The sequence below is a fragment of the Podarcis melisellensis genome (assembly GCF_964234715.1).
Source record: "Podarcis melisellensis genome assembly, chromosome: 3".
Lineage (NCBI taxonomy): Eukaryota > Metazoa > Chordata > Lepidosauria > Squamata > Lacertidae > Podarcis > Podarcis melisellensis.
Window position 1 is genome coordinate 62,530,479 of NC_138530.1, and position 24,464 is coordinate 62,554,942.

Genomic DNA, 24,464 nt, shown 5'->3' on the forward strand with positions numbered 1-24,464 from the left:
CCATCGTAGAACAAATACTTCCAATAAAAAAATCTTAACAATAAAGAAGACAACCATCAAAAATATATACCAAGCTTATACAAGATTATTTGTAAACTTTCCAACTCACAATATGTATTTCTGCACTGGGTGTTAGTACCATAAAGGATGCGAGTGGCACTGTGGTCTAAACCACTGACCATAAAAGTTATTTTACATGTTTTGGATTTGTAATTTTGGAGATAAACATGTAAACTTGTATTCATAATAAATACAAATAACCTGATTTTGTGTTTCCCTTTTTATTTTTCAATAATAAAGCACAAGACTAGTATCATCATTTCTTTGTACAAACATAAATCATAAAACATGATAAGACTGGAACAAAATAGCTCACTGCGGGGTAAATACAAAACATTATTTTACAGTACATAAAAATGAGGTGATTACAATAAACCAGTTCAATGGATTCTTCAATAACCTGCTGTTCTAATATCTGCCATTCTAATAACTGGATATTTTACAGTCATTCCATTTGGAGAATTAGTATTTTGCCTTATGAAACTAGGAAACAGTATGCAGACACCACTCCCAGCAGTTTTAAATTGAATTTTGTTCTAAGCCCCAGCACAATTTTACCTGTAAAACGGAAGTGCAGCCTTGGGGGGGAAAAGTAAAGCAAGATGAGCAAGACTGTTTCTCAGTCTTGCATCTGAGTACATTTAGCATACAGCCACTGCTTCAACCTGACTTGGCAGGCAGCCTTCTAGAATTTTAGGCAGTAGTCAGTCAGAGGCTATGTATAGACAATAGCTTTTCAAACTTAAAGACTGTAGGAGAAATATTTTTCTTGTACTTCAAGGACATATTTTAGCTATTAAACCAGGCATTACAGGGGGCAGCTATTTTACAAAGCAGCAAACCCAAATTTGCCTCCAAATGTATCCTTGACAATAAATTGCATAACACCTAATCCCAGCTCTCTGTCGAGTCTTCTTCGATGGTAAGAATATCTTGACATATTTGCATGCTACATTTTAAGGTATGCAGTTCAATTATTTTGGGTGTCCACCAGAAGGTACTGAGTTGTAACTAATGGAGGATGAGCACAAAGTCATTTGTGTAAAGGGAATTCTCTGCCCCCTCCTCATTGCGGCACCCAGAGCTTCCAAGAAAAGGCTCTTATGACATGCTAAAGGTAAAGGGACCCCAGACCATTAGATCCAATCACAGACAACTCTGGGGTTGCGGCGCTCATCTCGATTTACTGGCCGAGGGAACTGGGTCATGTGGCTAGCATGATTAAGCCGCTTCTGGCGAACCAGAGCAGCACACGGAAATGCCATTTATCTTCCTGCCAGAGCGGTACCTATTTATCTACTTGCACTTTGACGTGCTTTCGAACTGCTAGGTTGGCAGGAGCAGGGACCAAGCAACGGGAGCTCACCGCATTGCGGGGATTCGAACCGCCAACCTACTGATCGGCAGGCCCTAGGATCTGTGGTTTAGACCACAGCACCACCCGCGCCCCCGTGACATGCTAGAGACCCTTTAACAGAGCTGCATAGGACATTGAAAGTGAAACGGAAATTTGGTTAGAGGTAGTTTATATGGCCCATAATACGTACAATGATCCTCACTCTGTGTACCTGTGGGCAAAAATAGTTTAAGATGCTGAAAAATAGAGTCTGTAGACTCATCATAACCTACAAAGCTGGTTTGTAAAATAATTTATCACATTCCTGAGCACCTATAGCATTATTCTTTAGAAAACAAACAAACAACAGTTTATCATAAATCTTCAAAGAAATATGGTCTGGGTAATGATGTTCAATATAAAGATTATTCTTTATATACAACTAAATCCAATGGCATAATCCAACACAGAGAGTGGTTTCCACTTGTGCAACAGGACTTTACTTTCCTCTCTCCCAACACCCCAGAGTAGATTTTAAGGGTACACCTAGGACTGCAGGAAGGGGAGGAAAGTGAAGTCTCATTGTGTGAGAAGTAGTCACATAGATAGCATTGGCTAGAACCCCAAGAGTTTAAAACTTCATAGAGGGTCAGCAGAAAGGAACCAAAAACAAATTAAGACCTCAGATTTTAACTAAAACGACTTTTTGAGGTCCATACTGTACTATCACAGCCTTGTATAGCTATAGACAATTTTGCCCCAAAATTCAGGAACCCCATGAAGCTTCCATGTATTCATTAAGATGCTACACATGCCAACATCATTATTAGAGAAGATGTGTATGTACAGTCACTCACTATTCACATACAGAGTTTCCTCTCCTATTGTTTTGAGTACAGAATGCTTTAAAGGCAGAGGAACTCTGGTGCACACAGAGCCAATTCACCCACCGCAGATGGCTGGTGTGGAAAAGTAGTTTTCTGGTGCCATGGCAGTTTGATATGCTAAGTATACTTTATACTAAGTGACATAGACAAATACTATATTTAAAAGAAGTGTGCCCATTTACTATTTTTCCAAATTACACAATGTTATGGTAACCAATACAGGTTATATACAGTTGGCTGCCTACACCAATATCAATGCTTCTGCCTTCCTTCACTAGGACCTGGATTAACAATGTCATTACTTATTGAGGTAAGTGTTTCTGGATTTAATTATGGCAAAGATTCGAAGAACTACTTTATAGAAACATTCAAAGATTCAGGAACATGCAATGGGATTTTTTTACTTCACTACACCTTCATCAGAAACTACTTTTGAAAGTCTCTTTAATTTTAAAATGTAGTGTGCATGAGGAACGCTCCCACGGGTGAGTAGAACTTTGTGTGCTGTGCTTTGTAACATAACCTATAGATTTATTAATATATTTGCTTTTTTTGTTTTCACTTAAACATTAAGGGCATAACACTTTACACTACTGGGAACATAAATTTAAACGTAACAATATAGGTTTTATTGATGCAACACATTATTCAAGTTAATTATGAACAACTATCAAAAGGTCTAGTCCACTATTCTAACCTTGACTAAAAATATGAAATACAGATCTTTCATTGTAATGAAATGTCCTATTATAGCTTCATATGGAGTTAATGTAATACAGTATGCTAGTTACTATCCACTAAAAGAGAGAGAGAGAGAGAGAGAGAGAGAGAGAGAGAGAGAGAGAGAGGTCAGAAACATCTTTAGTATATGTGCAGCAATTCAGAGATGGTTACCTAGTAGGAAAACCAAATCAATTTTCCTACTTTTTCTGATGAGTTGTAAAACAGTAAGAAAAAAAATATATCAGTCACAACTAACTTAGCAGAGCACTCAGAAAGCAACTGGATGAGTTTCCAAAAATACCCAACCCTGCTGTAATTATGTTGTCAGATTATACAAAAAAACATTTATATACAAAGAACACCAATCTAACAACCTGGATTAAAAGTGAGAAAAAAATCAAATAGTACTTAGACAAAACATGGATAATTTGCACAGTAAGAGGTCTAAACTTTTAAAGCAACAAATAAAAATAACCTTCAATACTTTATATTACAGCCCTATATAGAAAGTGTTGCAAATGTATTTTTATAAATATATTTACTTATATAAGGCTATAAATCAAAGTAACTGGCTGAATTTGGAGATCACAATGGACCATGGTTTATTCTGGCATGGTCATGAGACATTCAGATGTTTTCACTTCCATTTCATTAACTGCAGTTTGGCATTATGACTAAACCCAACGTGTGGCTAATCTTAACTATGGTTTGTTTGAAACAAGCCAATTTAAAACCATTGGCAATGAAGCTTGCTTGGTTCAACAAACCGTAATTAAGATTAATCACACTTTAGGATTTGGACATAAAGCTAATCTGTGGTTAATCTAAAATGGAAGCGGACACATTGTTTTCTCCACTTGGTTGCAGCAAAGGAAAAGAAAGCAGGGCACAAGAATAAGACTCACTTTTGGTCATTCCTGTCATGATAAATATGGCCTATTCTTCTTTCATGACAGATAAAACCATCAATAGAATGATGGCTGTATTTCTTAAACGGCAAAATAGTTAGTATGTAAAGCACTTCAAACTGTCTTCAGAACAGATTTGGACACAAATGGTTTGCCAAAACACAGTCTCTGCTAAACAAGGCTTGTATCCAACTAGCTCATTCTTAGTCAATTTTAGTGAGTCAACCCCAGTTATGATTGAAAGTGAATCCTAAGCATGCCTACTAAGAAATGTCCTCCTGAACTCAATACAGTTTACTCCTAAGCAAGTGACGATAGGATTGGGATACCATTCCCAAATTTTAACTTGAACACCTTCTATTGGATTGTGTTCATACACTGTAATCTTTGCTCACTACAAAATATTAATACCTTTTTGATCTCTTAAAAAATTAATTTGTTAAAATATAAAGTTCATCTTTAATAACAATTTTTATTTTATAAGACATTAACAACACAATTCTTTACTCAGAAAGAAGTCCCCTTGATTTAAATGAGAATCTCAGGCATAGAATTGTATACAACTGGTATAGAATTGCAGCCATGCAGTTCCATGCAGAATACTGGTATGAAATCTGAAGAACAATTAAAAAGGACAGAAAGGCTGAAAGTTTCAAGCATCAATCAAAACTATTATGTCAAAACTTGCATATTCAATTAGCACTTTTCATTGACAGGAAAAGGTTAGAGTTGAGCTATCATTTATGCAATACTCTTTTTTAAAAAGACAAAAATGATGTGTTCTTAGTAAAACTGCTTTGTTTACATTCAAATCATTGATGAACTGTAAAATAGTCCCAAAGTATCAATCTATTTGTCCTATAAATTTTTAACAAAGCACTATTAACAATTTGCTTTCCAATTGTAACTAACATTTATTTATTTATTTTAAATACTTACCGTATTTTTCCATCTATAAGATGCCCCCCATGTATAAGACGCCCCCTATTTTTGGAGACTCAGATTTAAGAAAATGGGGGAAATGGCCCAAAGTATAAGACGCCCTCTAATTTTTGACATTATTTTTAAGGGGGGAAACTTAGTCTTATACACGGAAAATTGCATCTTTCTATTAATTGCATACACAGAATATTGCATCTTTCTATTAATTATGTCCAAGACAGCAATGAGAGCGGGGCTGAAGCTACAAAGCACATTCAAGCCTGTGGCATTGGTGTAAGACACTACACTGGGCTTGATGTTGTTAAAATCCAATGTATCGAGGATTTATATATATTTTTAAATGCTTGAAACTACATTGTGTTTTAACAGAGTATTACTCACAACATTATTTATCTTTAGTTCATTTCTATTAACTGAAGGTTAAATAATTAAACAAAATCAGTATCTAGCTATCTGAAGCTATTTTGTAAAATTACAAGTTCATCACTAGTTTGAAATGTGAGAAAAGTTAATACTTTGGGGGAACATGTTAAACTTTGATCACACAAAGCAGATAAATGTGCAATCTTCTGTTCTACAACAAGGTTTTAGGGAAAAAGAAGTAGGGGTGCAATTGGTGCTCGCTGTTGCAACTGAATGAAGTGTCAATATCCCATGTTTTCAACAACCACAGAGAAATCATTCTAAGATTTCTCAACAGTGAGTCGCTTACAAAGGAGCACTAAAAACATATTATATGGAAGTAAATTGTCCCAGTTATTTATAATAATAATATTGTTATTTTTAATATTAAAATCCTACTTGCTTTTTGTTCAGCAATGGATTTTAGAGAACCACTTCTCCATTTATTTCTTCAAGCAACGATTTGAAATATTTACTACCAGACAGTACCTAATTTTAGGTTTTAAGTGCTTTAACAGCTCTATGAAATATGATCAGCAGCTGCTATATAAAACTATGCCAAATAAACTCACCATATAAAAAAGAAAACCTGCTTTTTAAGAAAGGGTTCATAAGTCTTCATTTTCAAAAGTTAAAATAAAAACCTTTACAAAAAATAATACTCAGATATAAGTGATTGAGCAATCAACCCAACCCCCAAACCAACTTTCCTTTTCCGGAGGCAAAAATCATTACCTGAATATAAGGAAGCCCGACAGAAGTTAATATAAGATTCATCACTAACATATTACATATTCTGTTGTCCTCTTTCAAGAATATGATAATATTTGAGGACATGACAAATGATAATTTACCGGGTAACATGGTATCAACCCATCAGAAGCAACAAGATGGCACATTTGATATGTGACCATTTAACTGCAACTACAACAAAATACTGTAGTTATGCATGTTTGCATCTCAAATTTTCATCAATGGCCTAAAAAGATGTTGTGATCCCCAATCCTAAAAAACGTTTATTTGAAAGTAAGTTTCACCGATATCAGGAGAACTACCAAGATTATGTGCTTAGGAATGCAGATTTAAATAGGCATCTCTAATGAATTTATGTAATAAATCATTGTGAGCTATACTACTGAGAAACTGAAGAATAGTATGGCAGCATGACCTAGAATTCTGTCCATGAGCTCTCTGTCAATTACTGTCAAAACAGGTTTCTATTGCACAGGAACAAAGGGTTCCAAAAACATTGTGCCAGATGAAATAAGCATACACTGAATATATGCTAGTATACTTCAAAGCAATAGGGAAAAAGTATTACATTACTAATTGCACCCATAACACATCTGTAAATATGTGGCTTTTATTTAGTGGCAAGACTTAAAGTTCCATTGCAATATAAACAGAATAGAAGTGCTAGAGATTATTTTATATATGAGCTTGTTCTTTCAAAGATAGATAATAAAGCACTGAATAAAATTGTGTCAAAATAAGTGAGAAAGTTTGTATTCTCGGTGTAATGGAGCGAGAATGAAGTATGGCGCTGATATACAAAACCTATGTGCCTTTACTACAGCTTTACTGAGGGAAAGTAAAGCAGTGCTCGTAAACCAAAGAAAAGTTGGCTTAGAACTCCACAATTTCTTTCTTTAAAAATCTGATCAGAGAGAAGGGAATATATAGGACACATCAAATTTGAATCAACTTATGATGTACTTTCTTACTCTAATTAACCATATTAACAAGTAAATGTATCAAAAATGTATTTTGATCAAAACACTATCTTTCAAAGTAAATTTAATTCCATATTAAAGATATGTGAACTACTAATGGTAATGGGATATTCTCTGCAAACTTCTATTCATGGCAATTGTGGAATAAAAGCAACATACATTTTGTTTTAAAAATTTAGACCACAGGGTAAAATATCAAACAAATGACAATTAAGTAAGATTTCAATACCAGTAATTTTCTCACAGGTAGACAAAACCCCATTGTCAATCCCTGAATCGTCACTGGAAAAGCAGCACTTCATACGCCAATGGTTTTTCAATGCATGACAATGAAATGGATGCAAAGGTAAGGCGATCATCAGATTTAAAAAAGCAGACAAAGTAGTTTGCATGTAGACACATTTTACCAATTCACATTTCCCCACCAACGATTCAACGGCCTCAAGGTAAGAGAAAAAGAACGTTAAAACAACATACCATGCAACCATAAAGCCAAAAGCTACCCTTCAGCTCTTTTATAGCAGATTTTGGGAGTGTCTAATGACAGGCAGAAAGTCAAACTAATGGCCAAAAGCCCACTGGGACGAACACTGAGAATTCTATTACTTCAAGTATGTATATACACACCAGACCTCTCCACGTGGAAGTGGTTTCAGAGCAAAACATAAGCCCCGTTATAGCGATGATTACACCTAAGTGAAGATCACGATACTCCCTGAGATCAGTAAAGTTCCTTCGGACCCCCCCCCACCCCCCACCAGCACCACATAAACAAAGCAGTAGCTGCTTTGTGTACTTTTAAGCCTACATGCACACACTCGGTTTTTCTGAAAGAGAGCGAAACAAACAAAAAGCCGCTTGAGCTTTGTACCTTTCTACTAGTCTAGAAATCTATCTGTATTTTACGTTTGCACCAGCCTGAACAGCAACTATATCCTTTAAAACAAAAAACCAACTGCGATGTTGCTTTAAAAAAAAGAACGTAAGACGGAGGCTGGGAAGTCCCAGGCTCTTCAACGGAGCAGAGTAATATATATTCCAGATCCAAGCTTTACAATCCAAGTCCAGGGGAAAGAAAAACAGTTTATGGTCGTTCCCAAAAAGTTGGCATCAATTCCCACCGTTCGCAGAGCGACTTTCTTAATTCTACGACCTCCATGCGTGCAATTTCCATTTGCTGGCAAGTTGCACAACACCAGCCCTCGCATCGAAACTTTCAAGAGACTTTTTTGCGGTCAAGAAAGGGAAGGGGGGGGAGAACCCTACCCTACCCCGCACCCAGACCGTGCCCCTCTCTCTCTCCCCGGAGCTGAAACACCACACCGCCCTGGCTCGGGTCGAGCAGCTCGCCCAGGGGGGACCCGGAGCGAAGGCGAGCCTTTGAAACAGAAACCCGGAAAGCGACGGCAACGAGCAGCGCAGCGAGATCAAAAGAGGCCGCCTGATTTCTCTTACCGGTATGTCACGTTTGTTATAATGGCATAAGAAGCCGAGGAAGGAAACCCGAGACAGAATCGCCCCGGCGAAGTGGGGATTCAGGAGAGAGAACGAGGCAAAAAGTTTTGCGGTTGTTTTTCCCCTGGACGCCCCTCGATTTCCTCTCGCCCCCCGTTACGGGGCAAATAACCAGGCGAGGTCACCTGGAGGGAGGCAAGAGATTTGAGGCGGGGGGCACCAAGTCCCTGCCGAGTCCAACCACCGTCGCCCTCGTCCCCCTCTCGGCAAAATGTCGCGTGTTTCTGCGGTGCACACAAACACACGCCCTCTCTGCGCCTGGACCTCGTCCCGTGACGCGAAGGGCAAAATGGGTTTCGGTAGCTCCGCGGACGCGGAACGGACCTTCCCCCCCCCCCGCGCCAGACAAGGCGCCGTCGGGCCTCCTCGTCAGCAGCTGAGCTGGGGGCTCCTGGGCATGTTTGCCTCCGGAGGAGGAGAAGCAGGAGACACTCGCTTGTGGGGGCTGTTTAAGAGGAAAGCGGCGTTAGCTAAGGGGCGGCGGTGTGGGGGGGGGGGGCGAGGAGAGGGGTGTCCCCCACATACACCAGGGAAGACCCCGTCTAGGGAAGCAAATGGTAGAAACTGAGGAAGGAGGGGGAGGGAAAGAAAAGAGGCGCACTCACCTTCTCCTGCCACCACTTTTATTCCCGGGCTCGCCGCTCCGCCTTTATTGATTCTCTTCCCTGTTCCAAGTCGAGGCAAACAAATAAAAAAGGGGGTGAGGGCACCCCTTCCAAAGTTGTGCTTCCTCCCACCACCACTGTCTTTCTTCAAGTAGTTAAGGAAGAAGGGGGGGGGGGAGTACAACTGTGAGGAAAACAAAAGAGAGAAGCTTTCCGTGAGGAGAATTGGAAAAACTAAAACACGCACCCAGGCGCGCGCGTGAGGGGAGTTGGGAGGAGGCGCGCGGGGGGGGGGAGGAAGCGCGCCACGTTGCCCAACTTTCTGGATGCTTTCTTGTTTTTGCCCTTGTGGAGGGAGCCGTGGCAAGTTTCGTGGTGGCGCGCTCGGCCGCGGGACAGCGTCGGCGCGTGCGTTTATTTATGTGTGCGTGTGTGAAGGAGGAAAGGGAGAAGCATGTTTACAGCAGCGGCTGCTCCCTCTCGCTATTGGTTGTTTTCTCGCGCGGACATTGGCTGGTGGCGCTACGTTGGCGGGAAGAGGCACGTGCACTTCGGGCCGTTGGCCTAGCCCCTCCCACGCCGCCGACCCTCCTGCGCGCGCAAGTTCCCTGCTGCCCCGCACCTTCTTCAGTTTCCCGCTGGTTCCGAAAAGAAGGGAAGGTGCGCTCAGCCTCCCTTGGGGATAGAGCCATTTTGCCCGAGAGGAAGGTGCTCGCCCAATAATGGGGAGAAGGTTTCCTAGCCTCCGCTTGCAGTGATTGGAAAGCAAACAAGCATGGCCTTCGTATTCTGCTTGGATCCTTCCCAGCCCACCCACCTCAACTTCAGACTGGGCAGCCCACAGCCCTGAATCCCTGAAGCTGGGGTTAAAATAGATGGTGCATTGAGTGATGGTGAGGGACACGGGCGAATTTCTGTCAGGCAACAAAACGGGAGTGGGTAGACTTCAGGCTTGTGGGATCTACTCTAGATTTTTTTTACTAAAGCTCCAGTATTTGCCAACTAGAGCCTTGCGCAAAAGGCATACATATAGAATTGAATAATTGTTTCCAGTAGCACCAGATGGGTTTTACAGCCCTTCCACACACAGCAATCTGCGCCTCCCTTCCCCAAAGCTTTCTTCATTTCAGTAGTATTATTTAGGGCAGCAAGGGGTTCATTTTGTTGATGCTATTGTTAAACAACTAGGAGTCAGAAATCTACTTGCCCGTCTAATGCGTGATGCCCAGTAGATCCAGAGCTACCTTCCGCTCACGCTTGCCATACGGAGCCTGCTGGATGTTTGGATTATGGCAAAGCATAGTGTAGGCAGCTTACTTCGCTACATTCCGCAGTGGATGTCTTGGTCTTCTCTCATGCACGGCTTTTGCATTGCTTCAGCTGGAGATCAGGAGGCAGGACAACACTGGGGGCGTGTGGTTTCTGCCCCACTGCCATTTTAGAATTATCAGTCATAGGAGTTGAATGGGGAAAGTGTGCTTGGATCCTAAGATGCCTAGACTATGGTCTATTTATCTGTTCTTCAGCTTGGGGTGCCATAACTCCTATCATTTCCAGCCAGCTTATCCAGTGATCAGGGATGATGGGAGTTGTAGTTGAGCAACAACTGAGGACCCAGTGTTCAAGGAAATGGATGTAATTTGATGAAGGCAGGTTTAAAAGTGCAACAGATAAATAATACAGACAAATCCAATGAGGAAAAATATAGCAAGGACTATTAGCTATAATAGCTGCAAATGAAACCTCCATGTTGATTACAAACTGGGGACAAATGGCAGGAATGGCTATCATATCTTGCATATCAGTCTCACAGAGGGAGCTAATTAACCTGTGAGGGAAACCACAAAAGTCTGAAAGTTTCCCCTCCCTTAGGCATCTGGTTTTGTGTGGGATTCTACTTGTACAGGTGCACTTCTGTACCAGGGTTCACACTACCAAGATAAGGCAGCTCACCTCAGGTGGTGGATTTTAGGGTACTATTGAATACAGTACTTTCAAATTATTATTTACCATGTATGTTTAATCATAAACTCAACCTCTTCAGTGGTGCTTAATCCCAGATAAGTATACACAGCATTGCAGCCGAAATTTCCTATTACAGTTTTGCAACTTGGGAGAACGCAGGAACTATTTGAATTTTCTACCTTAGGAACCAATATATCTTGGACTTCGAACTTTGTCCTGCTTTACACAACTATTTACAAAGGAAAAAGCTAATGGATGGTTGTTTCTCTGTTGGGTTGTTGTTGTTGTTTTTTGTGTGTGTGTAGTATTACTTTGAAGAGATGTTGATTTTAAGTGTGTTACCAGAATATGCACATCATGCTTGTTTTTCTGTGCTTGGTGTGAAACACCACTCATTCCCAAGACTATAAACTTGTAACTTTCCTTGCCTTACACATACAACCAAATACCACCTGTATCACTGATCTGAGTGTTTGCTCACACATCAATCACAGTTAATACTACACTATTAAACCCATCACTGGAGTGCCCAAGGCCAGCATGACTCCCCTGGCAATCAAAGTTGTTACTTCTTTGCCCAGTAATATTTTTAGAGTGCCAGTGAAGCAGAATGTGATCACAGTTGTGCAAACAAGATTCCTTATACCGTTGCAAGAAGATGCTGCAAAACAACGCTTGGCTCACTCTATTTTTCATTATTTGTGTCCCAGGACCCTCTGAGTCTGTGACTGTGATTATAAAATGTAGCCATTTCTAATGGCTCTAAGTATACTAACCTTTTTGTTAATAGAACAGTTTTAGCTTAGTGTCATCTAACTGCTTATTCATATTAGTTCTAATGAAGAACCAAAAACACAAAAGATAATATATTGATCCAAATGGGAAACAGAGGATAAGTGGTGGTGGTTCTTGTTGTTTCTCCTTTTCTTTTTGTTGCCTTTCAGGTCAGGCTTTTCAGAGTTTTATAGTGCTACAAACCTCCAATGCCTGTTTAATAAGAGATAATAACAGACCCAGAATGTGGCTGCTAAGGTTTTGGCAAGGCCAGGAAAGTAAGGTGTTCCATTTATTTTGATCCTTCACTAACTTCCCTGGTCTTCACTAACTTCCCTGGTTGCCAATTAGTTTCTGGGCTCAGTTCAAGGTGCTGGTTTTGACTTTCAGAGCCCTAAGCAGCCTGGGACTAGGATATAGCCTTTTCCTCTATAAACATGACAGAGGAGTCCATTTCATCCCAAAGACCCTCCTCCATGTTCGCTTGCCAGCAAGTTGGCATGGGGAGGTGTGCTTTTTCAGTTATGGCTGAGATTTGGAACACCAACTCCAGAGAGGTACACCTGTCCATAAGTGTAACATATGGACAGAGAAACCACATGGTGGGACCATTTACATATCCTGCCGCTGCCTGAGTATTTATGCCTGTGTGATTCTTGCATGGAAGTGTTACTGGAGCCAGAGGATAGCTGCTATCATGCTGTTGTGGTAATGTATGAATTAGCTCCAAGTCTGCTTCTCAGTTGAATCAAAGGATAGAATGGCAACATGCCTGACCCCATTCCATCCAGATACAAGAAGCTTTGTACTTCCCACCTACCCACCTTGCATTATTTACCTAAGAACTTGAAATCCATTGTGAAAGAGTTTCTTTTTGACACAAAGTTTTTGCTTCCCTTGGGTTCCTGTCTCCATGATCCTAAATACACTGTGTGGCCCAGGGCAGTCCCAATCCATTCCTTTTCTTTTGACAAGATTCTTTGTAGGTCAAGAACAAGAGCATGTGCTGCGAGGCACACAATTACTTTATTTTGCCTTATTTTATACTTTAGCAGGCTTTCTTTCGTCTGAAAGCAAGTTCATCAATCTGTAGTAGATGATATACAGGGGATCTTGCCAGTGCTTCAGAGCCTCAGATTCTTACAAAGTAAAAATGAATGGGGTTATTTTTACCATGGTTCTCAGATTTCAAGTTTTAAAAAGAGAGAGAGAAAGATATCTACCCTCTTCAATAACTCAACATGTATAAGAGTTCAGCTGTGGATTCAGTGATAAGTTACCACAGACTAACGATTGTAAACTATGCTTACAGATTTATTAAATAACATATTTTATTTTTTGATTAGAAGGTATTTAATTCACAGTTAAATATATTGTAAAATTTTAATGCCTAAGCAAGGATGGAAAATATGATATTCTTAATCATGAATCTTCACAGTTTTAAATGTTTACATAAATAGCAAGCTTTTTCCAAAGCAATGTAAGTTTTTGAAGAAATTGTTTAATTTAAGCAGGGTTTTGTGTGTGTGTTAGATTTACCGTAATACCAATTTCCATAGCTAGCTAATATCCCAATGTCGTCCCCAAATTCCACTCTCCTGGCTTCTGGCACCTAAGGAAATAGGCTGGGGATGAAGCAAATGGAAAGTGCCACAAGTTCAAGGTTTGAAACACTATAGTGTCGTTTAAAGAGTAAGAGCCAAATGTCAGTGATAGAGCACCTGTTTTGCATGCAGAAAATCCCAGGTTCAATATTTGGCATCACCCAGTGGGGCTGGAAAAGACATGTCTGAAGAGAACCACTGCCAATCAGTGCAAACCATACCGGGCTAGATAGACCAGTGGTAACAAACAGCCCTCCTGTGTTGCAAGATGAAGCCAGCCACTTCGGACAACAGAATTTAAGGGATACATGGAGGCTGAAATTGATATCTGAATGTTGCAGTGGTATTTTTTTGTAAACGGTGGCCCTAGTATAATAGTATACTATATTATAATATACTATACTATAATAGTTCAAGGTGCAAATACATGCCAAATTGTCAATTGTTATTGTTTCTTATGGATAGAAACATTTATTGATACTCTTAATCAATCAGTACTTCTGATTTTACTGTTACCGCAAATGTCATTTGTGGCATTTTGCCAAAAGCAATCAGCACCTTAATCCCGGTTATAAAGAGTTGATTTTATCAGGAAAGTAGTCAGATATGTTCCCTGTGAAATGGTATTCACCGCTAATTATGTTTTGTAAACAATATGTTTAGCTTCTAGCTTAATCCTATTGCTAAATCTATACACTGCATGCTCAGGTCTCATTAAAATAGATGAATTTAATGTGTACATAATTGCATATTTGTCAATTTCGTTTATTTTCAAACAGTTCGGTCTGCTGCTTCCTTCCACATGTGAAATCTGTGATGTGAATCTACAGCTCCCACATATACAAGCATTTTTCCATGAGCTTCAATGTTAGGAGTACTGCAAAAAAAATAATGAGGGAAGTGCCCCCATTTTTTTTAGTGCCTTCTAAAGATTTGCTTATTCTGAATGAGTACATGAGATGCAGGCATAATATTCTTTCCCCAAGATGTTCAGGGCTCTCCATCACTCCTTCCACTTTCTTGGCTTCCCTGCCTCCTCAGCTCCTCTGCTTCACAAGCTACCTGTTACCCTGGCAGCATTTCAGAGCACTATTACCTCCTATGCCTAGGCCCCTGTGAAGGAAAATACTGTTTTCTATTACCTAGAAATAAAAATGTGCATATAGATTCATTGGGTACTTAGGGGTTAACTTATTAAGCCTGACCTTTTCCAAAGATCAGGATTTGGTAGGTGGGGAAATCATTGAAGATGTGAAGGTTGAAGGGTCACAGGTGGCCTGTGTGGAGTTGGGAATTAAACCTGTGAATTGAGCAATCAGGTACCCAGATGCTATATTTGGGAGCATCTGCCTTTGAGAGTTTAGATCATGATGGATCTCCACATGATAAGGAGGAAAAGTAAGATGTCCTAAGAGGAAAAAGGGAAGAGCTGCGACTCTTAACGAGGTTTTGTAACTGGTAACTCCTTTTTTGTATATATAGAAAGAATGTTACTGTGAGGGACCATTTATTTTTTAGGGAAAGTGGATGGTTTTTTTAACCCTGCATTTACAGAGAAGAATACATTTGCTCATTTGAACACTCTGAATACTTATTTATATTTATCATTATCACCCCCAAAAATCAAGCTTTTAAAAATATCATTGTTATATCTAGCTCTTAAAAAAAAATACATTGGAGGAATGAATGTACATGAGTGTGTGTGTGTGCATCTATGCTAAATTTAACTTGCAAGAGGATTTGTGATTTTCCAAGAAGGGTATAACTATTTGGTGGCAATCAAGTGCATGATGGCATTCTTCCTCTTGATCCAATACAGGAAAGCACTTAAGTACTTCCTCAAATCCAGGAGACTACATTAGTACCGTGATTCCTACTGCTAGGCCCCATTTTACATTCCCCAGTAATCAGGACTCGGAAACAGTGGAAGGATATGGGAATACGGCACCTCATGTCATTCAGCAATTCGTCTGGATGACTAAAACCCTCTGGATAACTAAAAGCTCCCAAAGGCCTGCTTCCAAGCCAGTATTTATCAATTGGGAAGATGGTTTCAGTAATATAACTGCTAACAATCGGATCTGAAACAGCAGGGAGAAAAATGAGGTAGCTCTTTAGAGACCCCATTTGAGCCACGGAGGATCCTCTCGAGAGAAGTAAGTGAATGTTAAATGTGGCGCAGCTGCTGACTTAACTTTCAGAGCGAACAGCGTGCCCTGGGGATTTTCTCATAAATATCAAATGATGCAGGACAACCCAGCAATGAATGAAGGACATAAATTGTTATTGGAAAATGTATATGAAAATGTATACCTATTTTATTTTCATTATTTATTTGCAGCACGTTATTGCCCAGCTGAAACGGTGGTTGGCACAAATAACGACTCAATGATAACAACGACCTCTTCATGAAAGATTTTTCAATATATTAATATAAACAATGTGAAGGATGCACACCAGATAAATTTATTGAAAGGAGTTCATTTGAAAACTCTTGGTATACAATATACCAAGGCAACACACAACCGCACATATTCTTTTCACTTACATAATTAGTATATGACATGGCTGATAAGATTGCTTCCCCCCCCCCCCTGATTATTACTAGAATTACTTTCACTTTCTGCTCGAGATGATGTTTAAAGTTTCAGTCCTAGCTACATGGGAGTAAGCCTGATTGAATTCGGCTGGACTTGTTCCTGAGTAGATATTGTTAGATTTGTCCTGTCAGTTACTTGGGGGGTCCCCCCCATGTGCTTTTGATGTAGTTCCTTCTGTTGCATTTTAATTTCCATGTTGTTTGTATTTCAGTTATTATTTTATTCTGTATACTGCCCACCTAACTTAGTTCTCTAGACAGAAACATTAAAAATGAACAAATGCAGTTCAGACTTTTACAAAGTAAAAACAGTGGCTGATATTTGGTTAAGCTTCTTAGCACTGTGGCACTAGCTGAGAAATATGCTCACGAAAGAGGAGGGAAGGCGGTTTTTGGTAATTCCCTCTCTCCTCAGCAGCCTCCCAGGAAATCTGTCCTGGAGGATTGCGGGTCCTTCTAGATTAGAACAGGTTTTCAGGGGCCCTATCTGCCACCCAAGATATGCTTATTCTGAATGAATACATGAGATGCAGGCATCATCTGTGGATACACACACAGCTTCTCTTTTCCGAGATATCCGGGGTTCTCCATCATTCTGTCCATCTTCTTGGCTTCCCTGCCTCCTCAGCTCCCCTGCTTCACAAGCTACCTGTTGTCCTGGAAGCATTTCAGAGCACCATCACCTCCTATGCCTAGGCCCTTGTGAAGGAAAATACTGCTTTGTATTACCTAGAAATATAAATCGGGTGCATGTAAATTTATTTGCGTACTTTGGAGAAGGTCAGGCTTAATAAGTTAAACCCCTAAGATCAAATTGGTAGGTGGGGAAAATATTGAAGATGTAAGACTCGAGGGACAATCAAAATAATGCATATTCAAGGTAATAATTAAACCATAAATTTAATTTCCCATCCTTTAATGGCACCCAAAATTTGTAGGTGACTAGCTCACTTCCCTTAATGCCATCCATATCTGTAATCAGTCTAAGAAATAATTATCAACTCTCCAAGATTATGTAACCTCTCAAAAACTGGTATTAACACAAAAGTGAACGTCAGCATAGCTATTTCCTTCCCTTTCAATTATATCCAAGTTATTCTGTGCAGTTATATTCTGTTTACAAGGGTTATTTCTTTCTCAAAGCACAACTTTGATCCATCTCGTTGGATCTTGTTTTCCCAAGAAGTGAGATCTTTTACAAAGTACTATTGGATTGTATTAGAAGTCCTTGAAAGTATACAGTGGTTAGATTCATCTAATTTTTGATGATAACCAGTCTCATGATACTTCCCAGCCTCAATGAATGCATTTACTTTTCTCTGAGAAGGATAGCAGAGATGGCTTTAAACCAAAAACTCAAGAGGTGAAACGACAACTAAAGCTATTCAACCTATCGTTTCCTTTCAGAGAGATCATTTCCTCTTGGCACCAAGCTCTTTGCTTTTGTCGTTCAACAAAAATGTTGTTTAACCACTGTGCAGAGACTCAAACATAATGGATTATGGATTTTATGAAGCTTTCGGCCTCTGCTAAAAAGGTTTCCTTCTTTTATACATGAAGTATTTTAACATTCATAGATTTGCCACACAGAGACAGATGCACAAAAAATGGTAAAGTCAAAATGAATTGTTAGAACCATGCAAGTGATGTGCATCTGGCTTTTTTGTGGGGGGGGGGAGGGGGAACCAACTTCAGTTTATCCATCAAATACTATGCCCTAACTCAGCTGAAGGGTATATGCATGTGGAAGCAAGTTTCTTTACATATGCTCCAAATGGATGGAGAACTTCATGCACAAATGAAAGCTGCACAGACAATTCCTTCCTTGCTCAACTGAGACATTATTCTAAGCACATGAGAAAAGTTTGTCCATCTGACATTTCATGTGACTGGCATCCCACTGAAAAACTGCTCTGTATGCAGCATGAGCTTACCAGATGGGCAGGGTAATAATAATAATAATAATAGTTATTATTATTATGCCCAGATAAGTTAATGATCCGTCTCATGTTAATTCTGCACATGTAGCACTCATCCAAATCAGCTCTTCTGCCAATCGTCCTTAAAGGTAAAGGTAAAGGCACCCCTGCCCGTACGGGCCAGTCTTGCCAGACTCTGGGGTTGTGCGCCCATCTCACTTAAGAGGCCAGGGGCCAGCGCTGTCCGGAGACACTTCCGGGTCACGTGGCCAGCGTGACATCGCTGCTCTTGCGAGCCAGAGCTGCACACGGAAACGCCGTTTACCTTCCCGCTGGTAAGCGGTCCCTATTTATCTACTTGCACCCGGAGGTGCTTTCGAACTGCTAGGTTGGCAGGCGCTGGGACCGAGCAGTGGGAGCGCACCCCGCCGCAGGGATTCGAACCGCCGACCTTTCGATCGGCAAGTCCTAGGCGCTGAGGCTTTAACCCACAGCGCCACTTGCACCCAAAGGCACTAGAATGGCAATTTCTCCCCACAAAACAGCTGATGCGTTTCGCCCCCACTATTCAGAAAGTACTGTGGTGTTCACCCACAGCTGGATTGGGGCCAGACAATATTGTGACAACAACTTCACTAACGCATGTCACAACTTTTCATCATTCTTCTGTAAACTGTGGCAAAGCTTATCTACCGTGATATACAGACGTAATGCAAATGTATAGCATTTTGTACAAATATATCAACTAATTGTGCAACTGAATAATGAAATATCATCATATAAAAATGAGTACAGTTTCTCATTTGTATACAGACTATTTTTCCCCATTAGATTTCTGCACCTATGCCCTTTCTATCTAACATTCCTGATCCTAGCTACATTTACTTGGGGGAAGGGGAGCTAATTTAAAAACCAAGAGGGCTTAATTCCAAGAAAATGCTTTAATTCTGAATCTGTGCGTGTCATCTGAGAAGCAAGTTTCACTGAGTTAAACGGGGCTTATGCCCAGATAAGTATGTGTGAGACCACAACCTTGGTATTAAAGGGTGTGTGCAGGAATACAGAGGAGAGATTACCATAAAATTCTATAGTCTTCCATTTGAGAACCTATGTGGCATAGAGGCCAGATGTGGTAAGACACATTCAATTCCACAATGAGCCACAAAGCAGAAATTGGCCCAGTCGCTGTCTCTCACCTTAACCTACCTCACAGGGTTGTTGTGCACATGAAGTGGATTGGTGGGTGAGGGGACCATGTGTACTACCCAGAGGTACTTGGAGGAAGGGTGGGATGAAAATAGAATTCATTAAAAAAATTATAAATTCACTATGTCAGAAATAATGAAAGGGCCATACCAGTACAGTACTGCTGATCCTGTAATTGTCCAATGGGAAAATATACAGTGGAACCTTGGTTCTCGAACTTAATCCATTCCGGAAGTCCATTTGATTCCCGAAACCGTTTGAAAACCAAGGCATGGTTTCTGATTGGCTGCAGGAGCTTCCTGCACTCAAGCAGAAGCCGCGTTGGATGTTCAGCTTCCGAAAAATGTCTGAAAACCAGAACACTTAATTCCGGGTTTTTGGTGTTCAGGAGCCGATTTGTTCGTCAGCTAAGCCATTCGAGAACCAAGGTACCACTGTAAATATACCAGTTTAGAATAATTTTGTTGAGTGAAACAAGTCATTTGAGGTTCTGCTGAAATATAAATATCCAGATGGATAATTTTTGTTTTGTTTTTAAAAGTATGTGAACAGAAATCGCTTGCTGAAGGCTCTATTGTAGTTTAAACACTAGCATTATATATCGAGAACAGTCTGTCTAATAGGAAAACCTGTTAAAATATTTTCCCACCACACGACTCTCCAGCCAGGAACAATTTTGAACAATGGCTTCACTTTTTTAGTAATGACACTCTGAGCAGCTCCATTGTTCAAAACTTGTCCCACAGATATCTAATTTTTAGTAGGATCAAACGTGCCATTAGCCCATATTAAGGTTTTTATCCAGAAAATTTCTCTCGTACTTTACAGACTTAAGGAAACTATGTCACCATATGTGGAGCCTGATGACACTTTCTAACTCCTGTATTATGGAAATGTATAAATGTTGTCACAGCAGCCTGATCCGTGACAGATTTGAACTGCCGCAGGGTGTTTATGGAGCATGAAGTTAAGGAGTCTGTTTTAACTCATCAGAAAGTGAGCTTAATGAATAGGCTTAAAGCCTCATCTCTTTGCTGCTGTTTTATTGTTTGTTAAATTGACTGAACTCATTCATGGAACTCAGCATAACATTGCTATTCTCACATCTACACTAGTAGCGAAAATTGTGGAAACCTTTAGGAAAAGTTGTATTGCTAAGGTTTGATGGCTCATAAAATCCGTCATTTTAAGAAGAATGGCATAAAATGATACCTTGAAATTATATATCATTAGAAAGATAATTTAATGCCGAATATAAAGCAGCAAACTGTGTTGAATTATCTTTATTTTACCAAAAGTTATAGCCAAATAACCAGAAAAAGAAAGCACACCTAATTACAGGTATGTAACAAGAAGTGGATTTCCTTAAGTCCAAACTGAACAAGGACAAACAGTGAAAAGAGGTGACTGGTCACTAGAAAGTGATGTAGTAGCCCTGACATGAATTCAATTGAAAAGTTATGAAATAAGCTTTATCGTGGTTTTCTGTGCACTTGTGTTATGGATTTGTTTGGGTCTTTTGCCTTATTTATATGCTATTGTGTTTTTGATATACCCAGAATAGAAATATTAAATCAAACCAAACCAAACCAAACCAGGACACATTCAGTGTCACTACCTTCCAGTGGCAGTGCTAAAAAAAACATTTAAGAGGCACAGGAAAGACAAAGGGAATTTCAGGAGGAGGGTTAGAGTTCCACGTTAGAGTTCTGAAAGTAAAAGTATATTTCACTGTAATGCTCCCATCTTAAAACATATTTTCTCTGAAGCTAGTGCTAATTATTTTGATGGAGTTACCATTCAAGTACCGCATACTTGGGACTGTGGCCTTATTTCAACTTAGTTTATAATTTCTATAATTTGTGAAGTATCCTTCCTGTAGATAATAACCACAGGGGTTTGGCAATTGGCAAACTTCTTGAGGAAGATTAGGACCAGATTAGCCTCTGTTCTATCACCTCCATCCCACCAAAATAAGAAACATTCATTCTATTATTTGATAAAGCAAAAAACATTTCCCTCTGGAGACTTCTGAGTTTACTAAGTGAAGCCAGCCATTGCAGACAAAGCAGCATCGTTTAGCTGTCTGGAAGCAGGGGAAGCAACCTATATGTACTGCAGGAGTCGGATGCACAGAAGAAGTACATCCATTACCATAAGTTCTGGTGCAGACATAATGCTGGCTCCCTGCAAACTGTGGTTTGCAAATCAGGATCCAGTCTCAGGAACAGATGCTCCTTGTCATATATGTTCCTCCCTCCCTCTGTTTGTTTCCACAGTTTAGCAAAGCATCTGCAGCAACACTAAACAGGTTCCCTCGTAACCAAGGTTTATAATAATAATAATAATAATAATTTATTATTTATACCCCGCCCATCTGGCTGAGTTTCCCCAGCCACTCTGGGCGGCTCCCAATCAGTATTAAAAACAATACAGCATTACATATTAAAAACATCCCTAAACAGGGCTGCCTTAAGTTTACTGCAAGTCTACTGCAAAATCTGGCTTTAAATCCCGGCTGAGTCGAGAATCAAGTTCATAGTTATAATGTGTTGATAAAACTGAATTAAAGCTGATGGAGAATCAAAGGAGAATTTGCAGTGACTGGGAGGTGACAGGAAAAGAGGGAAGGGAGCATGCTTTCACATGACTCAGTTCCAGTTTGCAAGCCACCACTTTCACAGAGCCATTGCCCTATCTCCAGGGAACTTTGTGTTGCTGTTTGCACAACTTTGGGCACTAGTCCTAAGAGAGCACCACATGGATATGCCCAGCGATAAGGATGCTTTGCACTCTAACCCTTTGATCCGAAGACTCCTTGCAGAGTTGTATTCTGGAAGTGAAAATCCAAGGTAGGATCCTCTTCAAGGGGAAATCTTCTTAAGGCAGCCCTATCAGAAACAAGTGCAACTGTAATTATGATTGTCAGGACCATTGCAATTAATTACATCTGCAAGGAGTGACAGAGCCCAAAATAGCCCAAGCTGCTGGTGACCCAAAAAACCGCTCACAGCATGTCCAAGCGAGTATTTGGCAGGGAGCGCCTGCAGCTTAAAAAAAGAACCTAACCCTTTAGGCCCATGCAAGCCATTAAACATTTTGTGGAAATGTCAGGCCAGAAGTAGGAAAAGACCTTGCAATTGTTTACAGAGTGTTTTCCTCCAATTAGGGAGAACAGATTTTAATGTTTACCTGCTTCCTCCCCCCTCCCCTCAAAAAAGAGACAGATAGGCTTAAGATTTAAAAGGCAGCTGTTCAATTAAAAAATAACAATAATTCTTGCCAAGGCAGACCCCATGATTCTTAAAGGGTGGGGTGAGCAAATGCCAATCAGCTTAGCAGTATTTAAAGATACGTAAGGAACTTAGCCTGGGAGCTCTGCTGACGACGTAAAACTAGGAGACATTTCCAGAAGTGTCTGTCAAACAAAGTATAAAAATAATCAGAGGTTGGTGACTGAGACTTCTGCTATTGGGCAGGACAGCACAACTGGACAGGGCTGTACTAGACTTCTCACGCCGTTGTTGCTGTTTTGCCAGCGCTAAAAACGAGGAATGGATCTATCAGAAATGTGCATTGCAAGTTTACACAATTGATTCAGAGAGAGAATAATTTTGAAAGACTTAAATCACCCAAACTGAAAGAAGGCAACACAAGACTTTTCTCATAGAGCAACTTTTTGAGTATGTCCATTCTACCATAGAATTAATGGTCTAAAGGTTATCTTTAAAAGTAACTTCTTTGTTTAAAGTGTTTGCATACCACCCTTCATGAAAATACATTCCAGGGCATTTAAGAGTAGGAAATTGCTTTATAAAATACAATTGTGTAGTTATCATGCTCTAAAAATACACACATGTGCAGAGTTAAAACAAAGGTGATTTCCACATTCATCACACCTCCAAAACCTATTTGGACAGCAAAATGGGTGGCACAGTTGCAGGGTTTGCAAAACAGCCTCTTTTCCCATTGGATCTTACAAATATTTTCCTTTAAAATGCCCAAGAAAATAAAAAAGCCTTAACTTGGTGTCTCAAAGTCAACAAGACAGGTGCCAGGCAAGCTTCCCTGGTGAGAGAATTCTATAACCAGGGATGCCTTCGTTGAAAAAGCCCTCTCTGTTGTTGCCACCTGCTTGATTTCTCTCATCACACAGTGGCAGCCAGTGGCTGTGTAGGAGAGGAGAAAGTGTGCCTGTCAGAGACCTTTAGTTGGCTGACACTTGCTCAAACAATTTGCCTTTAATACAGAGTAAATCCACGCAGGTGCCATTAAATCAGCTAAGATTACATAATTCTCCATAAGAATTAAAATTGTTATCTAGAAAGTTGGTTTTGTGTTCCTCTGACATCAGATGTTGGTTAGAAAGACATGACATTCATAAACATCACTAATAGTGCATGTTGTCTCAGAAGTTGCCATCCCCTTTGGTGTAAAACTACCTTCAGCCAGGGCAGTTTTTCCCCTCAGTCCATCAACTGAACTAAAATTTCCGTTAACCAGAGAATGGGAGGAGAAGGATGTCTCATGACTCCACACATTTAAAGGAGGATAAGATTCCTGTATCACATTCACCTTAAAAAAAGGACTAGTAATCAGTCTACCAGCTTCCCCAACCTGGTGCCATCCAGATGATTTTGACTAAAATTCTTATTGTTCCTGACCATTTGCCATGCTGGCTCAGGATCATGGGAACTGTAGTCCATAACATGGACCATAACATCTGGCGGGCAACAATTTAGGGCCAGCTGATTTACACTGTGGGATGCCCTGCAAATCAGAACATTCTGGGGCCTTGCGGATATTCAGTTAATGTTTTATATTCGGCATCAATGTTTGCCACCCTCAGTTTTTTCCCAGTGGCAGTCAACATTTGACAGCATCTGACAGGTGGCATTCGACAGCAGTCGAAATTTAACTGTATCTGACATGTAGCAGTCAGTATTTGACAAGATTTGGCAGGTGACACGCAGTAGCAGTCAACACAAGACAATATTAGGGATGGCACTGAATTTTAGAATGGGCAGTTCAGAAAGAGAAGACATAGTTTGTAAAATGCATGCCAAATATGAGACAAACCAACCCTGCTCTTGAAGTTTAGCTCAGCTCATAATTACATCACCTTAGAGCCAACCATCCCATGACTTCCTGGCCTCCTCATCTCCTTTTCCAAACACATATCATGAGAGGGAAAGGCAGGAAATGAGTGGACACTCCTTCTGTAAATTTCCAGTGTGCTCAGTGAGATCAGGGGGACTTCCAAGCCATTGGTCCTGGGGACACCTA

The 24,464-nt window shown here is 40.2% G+C and overlaps 1 protein-coding gene and 1 long non-coding RNA gene across 18 annotated transcripts in view; one reads left to right on the forward strand and one right to left on the reverse strand.

Moving 5' to 3' along the window:
* Positions 1–9,572, reverse strand: part of EYA4 (EYA transcriptional coactivator and phosphatase 4) — a 108,278-nt gene extending 98,706 nt beyond the window's left edge. For 6 of the 17 annotated variants that reach the window (XM_081907131.1, XM_081907132.1, XM_081907126.1 and 3 more), the window contains exon 1: positions 8,447–8,824. The gene's annotated coding sequence lies outside the window, so the exon portion shown is untranslated. Of the gene's footprint in view, positions 1–7,862; positions 7,998–8,446; positions 8,828–9,111 lie in introns of those variants that run through there. The other 11 variants (XM_081907130.1, XM_081907142.1, XM_081907129.1 and 8 more) reach the window with 7 other exon arrangements.
* Positions 8,323–24,464, forward strand: part of LOC309367688 — a 52,339-nt gene continuing 36,197 nt past the window's right edge. Inside the window, exon 1 of the long non-coding RNA XR_014167282.1 lies at positions 8,323–8,448. This is a non-coding gene — a long non-coding RNA (uncharacterized lncRNA). The remainder of the gene's footprint in view (positions 8,449–24,464) is intronic.